The following is a 10,847-nucleotide window of genomic DNA, read 5'->3' as shown; positions in this document are numbered from 1 at the left end:
AATTTCGTCACCGTATCTTCTCTAATGTGACACCAACACCCTATCGTAGACATCCGTATCAGGGGCGTCTAGGACCTGGATAGCATCGGGATGAAATAGCCCATGCAAAACCGAACAGTAAAAACAAAAAAAACTTGTGTTTTTTGCATACTTGTTTGTTACTTTGGGTTAGTCGTTTTGGGGGTCGAGAGTTTCAACACGTGTGAGGGGATGTGTGCGTACACTAAAATTTATATAGATCGTGAGAAAGTGAAGTAATTTCATCTTAGATCCCAAAGAGATTTTCAATGCTTTCTAAACGGCCTCAATCGAAGCTTGTTCTTATTCATGTTGTTACTCTTAACTACTTCCCTCTTCTAGATGATGCCTATAATCAATTTCGTCACCGTATCTTCTCTAATGTGACACCAACACCCTACCGTAGACATCCGTATCTGGGCGTCTAGGACCTTGATAGCATCGGGATGAAATAGCCCATGCAAAACCGAACAGTAAAAACAAAAAAAACTTGTGTTTTTTGCATACTTGTTTGTTACTTTGGGTTAGTCTTTTTTGGGGTCGAGAGTTTCAACATGTGTGAGGGGATGTGTGCGTACATTAAAATTTATATAGATCGTGAGAAAGTGAAGTAATTTCATCTTAGATCCCCAAGAGATTTTCAATGCTTTCTAAACGGCCTCAATCGGAGCTTGTTCTTATTCATGTTGTTACTCTTAACTACTTCCCTCTTCTAGATGATGCCTATAATCAATTTCGTCACCGTATCTTCTCTAATGTGACACCAACATCCTATCGTAGACATCCGTATCACGGGGCTTCTAGGACCTAGATAGCATCGGGATGAAATAGCCCATCCAAAACCGAACAGGTAAAAACAAAAAAAACTTGTGTTTTTTTGCATACTTGTTTGTTACTTTGGGTTAGTCGTTTTGGGGGTCGAGAGTTTCAACACGTGTGAGGGGATGTGTGCGTACACTAAAATTTATATAGATCGTGAGAAAGTGAAGTAATTTCATCTTAGATCCCAAAAAGATTTTCAATGCTTTCTAAACGGCCTCAATCGGAGCTTGTTCTTATTCATGTTGTTACTCTTAACTACTTCCCTCTTCTAGATGATGCCTATAATCAATTTCGTCACCGTATCTTCTCTAATGTGACACCAACAACCTACCGTAGACATCCGTATCTTGGGAGTATAGGACCTGGATAGAATCGGGATGAAATAGCCCATGCAAAACCGAACAGTAAAAACAAAAAAAACTTGTGTTTTTTGCATACTTGTTTGTTACTTTGGGTTAGTCGTTTTGGGGGTCGAGAGTTTCAACATGTGTGAGGGGATGTGTGCGTACATTAAAATTTATATAGATCGTGAGAAAGTGAAGTAATTTCATCTTAGATCCCCAAGAGATTTTCAATGCTTTCTAAACGGCCTCAATCGGAGCTTGTTCTTATTCATGTTGTTACTCTTAATTACTTCCCTCTTCTAGATGATGCCTATAATCAATTTCGTCACTGTATCTTCTCTAATGTGACACCAACATCCTATCGTAGACATCCGTATCTGGGGCTTCTAGGACCTGGATAGCATCGGGATGAAATAGCCCATCCAAAACCGAACAGTAAAAACAAAAAAAACTTGTGTTTTTTTGCATACTTGTTTGTTACTTTGGGTTAGTCGTTTTGGGGGTCGAGAGTTTCAACACGTGTGAGGGGATGTGTGCGTACACTAAAATTTATATAGATCGTGAGAAAGTGAAGTAATTTCATCTTAGATCCCCAAGAGATTTTCAATGCTTTCTAAACGGCCTCAATTGGAGCTTGTTCTTATTCATGTTGTTACTCTTAACTACTTCCCTCTTCTAGATGATGCCTATAATCAATTTCGTCACCGTATCTTCTCTAATGTGACACCAACACCCTATCGTAGACATCCGTATCTGGGGCGTCTAGGACCTGGATAGCATCGGGATGAAATAGCCCATGCAAAACCGAACAGTAAAAACAAAAAAAACTTTTGTTTTTTGCATACTTGTTTGTTACTTTGGGTTAGTCGTTTTGGTGGTCGAGAGTTTCAACACGTGTGAGGGGATGTGTGCGTACACTAAAATTTATATAGATCGTGAGAAAGTGAAGTAATTTCATCTTAGATCCCAAAGAGATTTTCAATGCTTTCTAAACGGCCTCAATCGGAGCTTGTTCTTATTCATGTTGTTACTCTTAACTACTTCCCTCTTCTAGATGATGCCTATAATCAATTTCGTCACCGTATCTTCTCTAATGTGACACCAACACCCTACCGTAGACATCCGTATCTGGGGCGTCTAGGACCTGGATAGCATCGGGATGAAATAGCCCATGCAAAACCGAACAGTAAAAACAAAAAAACTTGTGTTTTTTGCATACTTGTTTGTTACTTTGGGTTAGTCGTTTTGGGGGTCGAGAGTTTCAACACGTGTGACGGGATGTGTGCGTACATTAAAATTTATATAGATCGTGAGAAAGTGAAGTAATTTCATCTTAGATCCCAAAGAGATTTTCAATGCTTTCTAAACGGCCTCAATCGGAGCTTGTTCTTATTCATGTTGTTACTCTTAACTACTTCCCTCTTCTAGATGATGCCTATAATCAATTTCGTCACCGTATCTTCTCTAATGTGACACCAACACCCTATCGTAGACATCCGTATCTGGGGCTTCTAGGACCTGGATAGCATCGGGATGAAATAGCCCATCCAAAACCGAACAGTAAAAACAAAAAAAACTTGTGTTTTTTGCATTCTTGTTTGTTACTTTGGGTTAGTCGTTTTGGGGGTCGAGAGTTTCAACACGTGTGAGGGGATGTGTGCGTACACTAAAATTTATATAGATCGTGAGAAAGTGAAGTAATTTCATCTTAGATCCCAAAGAGATTTTCAATGCTTTCTAAACGGCCTCAATCGGAGCTTGTTCTTATTCATGTTGTTACTCTTAACTACTTCCCTCTTCTAGATGATGCCTATAATCAATTTCGTCACCGTATCTTCTCTAATGTGACACCAACACCCTACCGTAGACATCCGTATCTGGGGCGTCTAGGACCTGGATAGCATCGGGATGAAATAGCCCATGCAAAACCGAACAGTAAAAACAAAAAAAACTTGTGTTTTTTGCATACTTGTTTGTTACTTTGGGTTAGTCGTTTTGGGGGTCGAGAGTTTCAACACGTGTGACGGGATGTGTGCGTACATTAAAATTTATATAGATCGTGAGAAAGTGAAGTAATTTCATCTTAGATCCCCAAGAGATTTTCAATGCTTTCTAAACGGCCTCAATCGGAGCTTGTTCTTATTCATGTTGTTACTCTTAACTACTTCCCTCTTCTAGATGATGCCTATAATCAATTTCGTCACCGTATCTTCTCTAATGTGACACCAACACCCTATCGTAGACATCCGTATCGGGGGCTTCTAGGAACTGGATAGCATCGGGATGTAATAGCCCCTACAAACGCGACCTGTTAATACAAAAAAAACTTTTGTTTTTTGCATACTTGTTTGTTACTTTGGGTTAGTCGTTTTGGGGGTCGCGAGTTTCAACACGTGTGGGGGGATGTGTGCGTACACTAAAATTTATATAGATCGTGAGAAAGTGAAGTAATTTCATCTTAGATCCCAAAGAGATTTTCAATGCTTTTAAACGGCCTCAATCGGAGCTTGTTCTTATTCATGTTGTTACTCTTAACTACTTCCCTCTTCTAGATGATGCCTATAATCAATTTCGTCACCGTATCTTCTCTAATGTGACACCAACACCCTATCGTAGACATCTGTATCTGGGGCGTCTAGGACCTGGATAGCATCGGGATGAAATAGCCCATGCAAAACCGAACAGTAAAAACAAAAAAAAACTTGTGTTTTTTGCATACTTGTTTGTTACTTTGGGTTAGTAGTTTTGGGGGTCGAGAGTTTCAACACGTGTGAGGGGATGTGTGCGTACATTAAAATTTATATAGATCGTGAGAAAGTGAAGTAATTTCATCTTAGATCCCAAAGAGATTTTCAATGCTTTCTAAACGGCCTCAATCGGAGCTTGTTCTTATTCATGTTGTTACTCTTAACTACTTCCCTCTTCTAGATGATGCCTATAATCAATTTCGTCACCGTATCTTCTCTAATGTGACACCAACACCCTATCGTAGACATCCGTATCTGGGGCGTCTAGGACCTGGATAGCATCGGGATGAAATAGCCCATGCAAAACCGAACAGTAAAAACAAAAAAAACTTGTGTTTCTTGCATACTTGTTTGTTACTTTGGGTTAGTCGTTTTCGGGGTCGAGAGTTTCAACACGTGTGAGGGGATGTGTGCGTACATTAAAATTTATATAGATCGTGAGAAAGTGAAGTAATTTCATCTTAGATCCCAAAGAGATTTTCAATGCTTTCTAAACGGCCTCAATCGGAGCTTGTTCTTATTCATGTTGTTACTCTTAACTACTTCCCTCTTCTAGATGATGCCTATAATCAATTTCGTCACCGTATCTTCTCTAATGTGACACCAACACCCTATCGTAGACATCCGTATTTGGGGCGTCTAGGACCTGGATAGCATCGGGATGAAATAGCCCATGCAAAACCGAACAGTAAAAACAAAAAAAACTTTTGTTTTTTGCATACTTGTTTGTTACTTTGGGTTAGTCGTTTTGGGGGTCGAGAGTTTCAACACGTGTGAGGGGATGTGTGCGTACACTAAAATTTATATAGATCGTGAGAAAGTGAAGTAATTTCATCTTAGATCCCAAAGAGATTTTCAATGCTTTCTAAACGGCCTCAATCGGAGCTTGTTCTTATTCATGTTATTACTCTTAACTACTTCCCTCTTCTAGATGATGCCTATAATCAATTTCGTCACCGTATCTTCTCTAATGTGACACCAACACCCTACCGTAGACATCCGTATCTGGGGCGTCTAGGACCTAGATAGCATCGGGATGAAATAGCCCATGCAAAACCGAACAGTAAAAACAAAAAAAACTTGTGTTTTTTGCATACTTGTTTGTTACTTTGGGTTAGTCGTTTTGGGGGTTGAGAGTTTCAACACGTGTGACGGGATGTGTGCGTACATTAAAATTTATATAGATCGTGAGAAAGTGAAGTAATTTCATCTTAGATCCCCAAGAGATTTTCAATGCTTTCTAAACGGCCTCAATCGGAGCTTGTTCTTATTCATGTTGTTACTCTTAACTACTTCCCTCTTCTAGATGATGCCTATAATCAATTTCGTCACCGTATCTTCTCTAATGTGACACCAACACCCTATCGTAGACATCCGTATCTGGGGCTTCTAGGACCTGGATAGCATCGGGATGAAATAGCCCATCCAAAACCGAACAGTAAAAACAAAAAAAACTTGTGTTTTTTGCATACTTGTTTGTTACTTTCGGTTAGTCGTTTTGGGGGTCGAGAGTTTCAACACGTGTGAGGGGATGTGTGCGTACACTAAAATTTATATAGATCGTGAGAAAGTGAAGTAATTTCATCTTAGATACCAAAGAGATTTTCAATGCTTTCTAAACGGCCTCAATCGGAGCTTGTTCTTATTCATGTTGTTACTCTTAACTACTTCCCTCTTCTAGATGATGCCTATAATCAATTTCGTCACCGTATCTTCTCTAATGTGACACCAACACCCTACCGTAGACATCCGTATCTGGGGCGTCTAGGACCTGGATAGCATCGGGATGAAATAGCCCATGCAAAACCGAACAGTAAAAACAAAAAAAACTTGTGTTTTTTGCATACTTGTTTGTTACTTTGGGTTAGTCGTTTTGGGGGTCGAGAGTTTCAACACGTGTGACGGGATGTGTGCGTACATTAAAATTTATATAGATCGTGAGAAAGTGAAGTAATTTCATCTTAGATCCCCAAGAGATTTTCAATGCTTTCTAAACGGCCTCAATCGGAGCTTGTTCTTATTCATGTTGTTACTCTTAACTACTTCCCTCTTCTAGATGATGCCTATAATCAATTTCGTCACCGTATCTTCTCTAATGTGACACCAACACCCTATCGTAGACATCCGTATCTGGGGCTTCTAGGACCTGGATAGCATCGGGATGAAATAGCCCATCCAAAACCGAACAGTAAAAACAAAAAAAACTTGTGTTTTTTGCATACTTGTTTGTTACTTTGGGTTAGTCGTTTTGGGGGTCGAGAGTTTCAACACGTGTGAGGGGATGTGTGCGTACATTAAAATTTATATAGATCGTGAGAAAGTGAAGTAATTTCATCTTAGATACCAACGAGATTTTCAATGCTTTTAAACGGCCTCAATCGGAGCTTGTTCTTATTCATGTTGTTACTCTTAACTACTTCCCTCTTCTAGATGATGCCTATAATCAATTTCGTCACCGTATCTTCTCTAATGTGACACCAACACCCTATCGTAGACATCCGTATCAGGGGCGTCTAGGACCTGGATAGCATCGGGATGAAATAACCCATGCAAAACCGAACAGTAAAAACAAAAAAAAACTTGTGTTTTTTGCATACTTGTTTGTTACTTTGGGTTAGTAGTTTTGGGGGTCGAGAGTTTCAACACGTGTGAGGGGATGTGTGCGTACATTAAAATTTATATAGATCGTGAGAAAGTGAAGTAATTTCATCTTAGATCCCAAAGAGATTTTCAATGCTTTCTAAACGGCCTCAATCGGAGCTTGTTCTTATTCATGTTGTTACTCTTAACTACTTCCCTCTTCTAGATGATGCCTATAATCAATTTCGTCACCGTATCTTCTCTAATGTGACACCAACACCCTATCGTAGACATCCGTATGAGGGGCGTCTAGGACCTGGATAGCATCGGGATGAAATAGCCCATGCAAAACCGAACAGTAAAAACTAAAAAACTTGTGTTTTTTGCATACTTGTTTGTTACTTTGGGTTAGTCGTTTTCGGGTCGAGAGTTTCAACACGTGTGAGGGGATGTGTGCGTACATTAAAATTTATATAGATCGTGAGAAAGTGAAGTAATTTCATCTTAGATCCCAAAGAGATTTTCAATGCTTTCTAAACGGCCTCAATCGGAGCTTGTTCTTATTCATGTTGTTACTCTTAACTACTTCCCTCTTCTAGATGATGCCTATAATCAATTTCGTCACCGTATCTTCTCTAATGTGACACCAACACCCTATCGTAGACATCCGTATTTGGGGCGTCTAGGACCTGGATAGCATCGGGATGAAATAGCCCATGCAAAACCGAACAAGAAAAACAAAAAAAACTTGTGTTTTTTGCATACTTGTTTGTTACTTTGGGTTAGTCGTTTTGGGGGTCGAGAGTTTCAACACGTGTGAGGGGATGTGTGCGTACACTAAAATTTATATAGATCGTGAGAAAGTGAAGTAATTTCATCTTAGATCCCAAAGAGATTTTCAATGCTTTCTAAACGGCCTCAATCGGAGCTTGTTCTTATTCATGTTGTTACTCTTAACTACTTCCCTCTTCTAGATGATGCCTATAATCAATTTCGTCACCGTATCTTCTCTAATGTGACACCAACACCCTCACGGAGACATCCGTATCTGGGGCGTCTAGGACCTGGATAGCATCGGGATGAAATAGCCCATGCAAAACCGACCAGTCAAATCAAAAACCACTGGTGTTTTTTGCATAGTTGGTGGGTACTTTGGGTTAGTCGTTTTGGGGGTCGAGAGTTTCAACACGTGTGACGGGATGTGTGCGTACATTAAAATTTATATAGATCGTGAGAAAGTGAAGTAATTTCATCTTAGATCCCCAAGAGATTTTCAATGCTTTCTAAACGGCCTCAATCGGAGCTTGTTCTTATTCATGTTGTTACTCTTAACTACTTCCCTCTTCTAGATGATGCCTATAATCAATTTCGTCACCGTATCTTCTCTAATGTGACACCAACACCCTATCGTAGACATCCGTATCAGGGGCTTCTAGGACCTGGATAGCATCGGGATGAAATAGCCCATCCAAAACCGAACGGTAAAAACAAAAAAAACTTGTGTTTTTTGCATACTTGTTTGTTACTTTGGGTTAGTCGTTTGGGGGTCGAGAGTTTCAACACGTGTGAGGGGATGTGTGCGTACACTAAAATTTATATAGATCGTGAGAAAGTGAAGTAATTTCATCTTAGATCCCAAAGAGATTTTCAATGCTTTCTAAACGGCCTCAATCGGAGCTTGTTCTTATTCATGTTGTTACTCTTAACTACTTCCCTCTTCTAGATGATGCCTATAATCAATTTCGTCACCGTATCTTCTCTAATGTGACACCAACACCCTATCGTAGACATCCGTATCTGGGGCGTCTAGGACCTGGATAGCATCGGGATGAAATAACCCATGCAAAACCGAACAGTAAAAACAAAAAAAAAACTTGTGTTTTTTGCATACTTGTTTGTTACTTTGGGTTAGTCGTTTTGGGGGTCGAGAGTTTCAACACGTGTGACGGGATGTGTGCGTACATTAAAATTTATATAGATCGTGAGAAAGTGAAGTAATTTCATCTTAGATCCCCAAGAGATTTTCAATGCTTTCTAAACGGCCTCAATCGGAGCTTGTTCTTATTCATGTTGTTACTCTTAACTACTTCCCTCTTCTAGATGATGCCTATAATCAATTTCGTCACCGTATCTTCTCTAATGTGACACCAACACCCTATCGTAGACATCCGTATCTGGGGCTTCTAGGACCTGGATAGCATCGGGATGAAATAGCCCATCCAAAACCGAACAGTAAAAACAAAAAAAACTTGTGTTTTTTGCATACTTGTTTGTTACTTTGGGTTAGTCGTTTTGGGGGTCGCGAGTTTCAACACGTGTGAGGGGATGTGTGCGTACACTAAAATTTATATAGATCGTGAGAAAGTGAAGTAATTTCATCTTAGATCCCCAAGAGATTTTCAATGCTTTCTAAACGGCCTCAATCGGAGCTTGTTCTTATTCATGTTGTTACTCTTAACTACTTCCCTCTTCTAGATGATGCCTATAATCAATTTCGTCACCGTATCTTCTCTAATGTGACACCAACACCCTATCGTAGACATCTGTATCTGGGGCGTCTAGGACCTGGATAGCATCGGGATGAAATAACCCATGCAAAACCGAACAGTAAAAACAAAAAAAAACTTGTGTTTTTTGCATACTTGTTTGTTACTTTGGGTTAGTAGTTTTGGGGGTCGAGAGTTTCAACACGTGTGAGGGGATGTGTGCGTACATTAAAATTTATATAGATCGTGAGAAAGTGAAGTAATTTCATCTTAGATCCCAAAGAGATTTTCAATGCTTTCTAAACGGCCTCAATCGGAGCTTGTTCTTATTCATGTTGTTACTCTTAACTACTTCCCTCTTCTAGATGATGCCTATAATCAATTTCGTCACCGTATCTTCTCTAATGTGACACCAACACCCTATCGTAGACATCCGTATCCGGGGCGTCTAGGACCTGGATAGCATCGGGATGAAATAGCCCATGCAAAACCGAACAGTAAAAACAAAAAAAACTTGTGTTTTTTGCATACTTGTTTGTTACTTTGGGTTAGTAGTTTTGGGGGTCGAGAGTTTCAACACGTGTGAGGGGATGTGTGCGTACATTAAAATTTATATAGATCGTGAGAAAGTGAAGTAATTTCATCTTAGATCCCAAAGAGATTTTCAATGCTTTCTAAACGGCCTCAATCGGAGCTTGTTCTTATTCATGTTGTTACTCTTAACTACTTCCCTCTTCTAGATGATTCCTATAATCAATTTCGTCACCGTATCTTCTCTAATGTGACACCAACACCCTATCGTAGACATCCGTATCTGGGGCGTCTAGGACCTGGATAGCATCGGGATGAAATAGCCCATGCAAAACCGAACAATAAAAAAAAAAAAAAACTTGTGTTTTTTGCATACTTGTTTGTTACTTTCGGTTAGTCGTTTTGGGGGTCGAGAGTTTCAACACGTGTGAGGGGATGTGTGCGTACATTAAAATTTATATAGATCGTGAGAAAGTGAAGTAATTTCATCTTAGATACCAACGAGATTTTCAATGCTTTCTAAACGGCCTCAATCAGAGCTTGTTCTTATTCATGTTGTTACTCTTAACTACTTCCCTCTTCTAGATGATGCCTATAATCAATTTCGTCACCGTATCTTCTCTAATGTGACACCAACACCCTATCGTAGACATCCGTATCTGGGGCGTCTAGGACCTGGATAGCATCGGGATGAAATAGCCCATGCAAAACCGAACAGTAAAAACAAAAAAAACTTGTGTTTTTTGCATACTTGTTTGTTACTTTGGGTTAGTCGTTTTCGGGGTCGAGAGTTTCAACACGTGTGAGGGGATGTGTGCGTACATTAAAATTTATATAGATCGTGAGAAAGTGAAGTAATTTCATCTTAGATCCCCAAGAGATTTTCAATGCTTTCTAAATGGCCTCAATCGGAGCTTGTTCTTATTCATGTTGTTACTCTTAACTACTTCCCTCTTCTAGATGATGCCTATAATCAATTTCGTCACCGTATCTTCTCTAATGTGACACCAACACCCTATCGTAGACATCCGTATCTGGGGCGTCTAGGACCTGGATAGCATCGGGATGAAATAGCCCATGCAAAACCGAACAGTAAAAACAAAAAAACTTGTGTTTTTTGCATACTTGTTTGTTACTTTGGGTTAGTCGTTTTGGGGGTCGAGAGTTTCAACACGTGTGAGGGGATGTGTGCGTACACTAAAATTTATATAGATCGTGAGAAAGTGAAGTAATTTCATCTTAGATCCCAACGAGATTTTCAATGCTTTCTAAACGGACTCAATCGGAGCTTGTTCTTATTCATGTTGTTACTCTTAACT

This window comes from Lolium perenne, unplaced genomic scaffold (assembly GCF_019359855.2).
Source record: "Lolium perenne isolate Kyuss_39 unplaced genomic scaffold, Kyuss_2.0 unplaced55, whole genome shotgun sequence".
Lineage (NCBI taxonomy): Eukaryota > Viridiplantae > Streptophyta > Magnoliopsida > Poales > Poaceae > Lolium > Lolium perenne.
The sequence above is the reverse complement of the archived record's forward strand: the minus strand, read 5'-3'. Positions refer to the sequence as shown.